Genomic DNA, 1,205 nt, shown 5'->3' with positions numbered 1-1,205 from the left:
CTTCTCCTCTGATCTCCTCTCAGGATCTTGGACACGCAAGCACATGCACCTGGCATGAGTTTTAAGCCACCGGGTCCAGGACGTGAACCATGGTTGAGTACATGGGAGTCCAGCAACATAGCCATTATAGTAACTGCTGGTCCCAGGACCAAATGCTGTCAGAAGAATGAACCTTTCCCTGGTCCAAGATCTGAAGGAAGAACTTACAGGAGAATAATCTTTTCTGGTTCCAAAACACAGAGAGAAGATGCAAGTCAGAGCCCTGCACACCCAGGGCTGCTGTGCTCTTGTTCGAAATAGGAAATTATGGCAAAGATTATAAAAATGTTGGAATCCCTAGAATTTATGAGAATTACAAGGAGCTTTTGAGAACCTAATAATAGACTAAGAGCTCAGCCCTAATGTTTCTTCTGAAGGACTAAGCTTGTGTCTTAAAGCGGCACTGTTCCTGTCTCTCCACTCAGGTGTTCCAAGTTGTGAAACAGTGGTCACCCTTTACCTCTATTGAAGTTCCTCGAGGCCAGTGGATTCAAGGAGCTCTCACCTTGAGCTGAAGATTCACATTTTTCATGTTGGGCAAAACAGTGAGCTCCTTTATGGTCACACCAGTTGTGTTCCACTGCTTCAGAGAACTACTGATTTCTTGCAAATGCCTCTAGAAAGACATTCTCAAATAAGGGAAATCAGAAAACTTTCTATTTTCATCATCTCTGGTTGTTTGCAATGTGGTCAAGCTTTGATGATGATTTACTTAGGGGAACTATGTACCAAACAGCATTGTAATCTGTTTCAAAGAGGACAAAAAGCTTGCAGAAGAATCTTGTGGTGCAAAGTAGATCCTGTCTTCTGTATTTTCTGCTCTGATCTTAGGAATTTGAGGCAAGTGCTTTCATTTAGGATTCATTGAGGAAGGATACTTTAAAGATGCTCACATTTCTCCAAGGCCTGTCATGGCCAAGAGAGCTGAAAAACTAGTGCATTAAGAATGTCAATGATTCAAATTTCTTTATGTCTCTCTCTCTCTCTCCTTTTTTGTAGAGTGAGATTTTTGCTGTAGGATGGGTGCACTCACTGGAGAGACTGAGAGAAACAGAGAGACAGAAAATGAGAAATAATCACCCAGGGGGGATGGCCATGCTACAATTCTTTCTCCTTCATTCTTCTCTCAGGATTTTGGGCACGCATATACAAGGTGTGAGTTTTAA

At 42.2% G+C, this 1,205-nt stretch overlaps 1 pseudogene; it reads right to left on the bottom strand.

Moving 5' to 3' along the window:
• LOC102470041 (RNA polymerase II-associated protein 3-like) overlaps positions 1 to 1,205 on the bottom strand; it is a 34,212-nt pseudogene that overhangs the window by 3,805 nt on the left and 29,202 nt on the right.

Source organism: Tupaia chinensis, unplaced genomic scaffold (assembly GCF_000334495.1).
Source record: "Tupaia chinensis unplaced genomic scaffold, TupChi_1.0 Scaffold000476_1, whole genome shotgun sequence".
Lineage (NCBI taxonomy): Eukaryota > Metazoa > Chordata > Mammalia > Scandentia > Tupaiidae > Tupaia > Tupaia belangeri.
The sequence above is the reverse complement of the archived record's forward strand: the minus strand, read 5'-3'. Positions and strand labels throughout refer to the sequence as shown.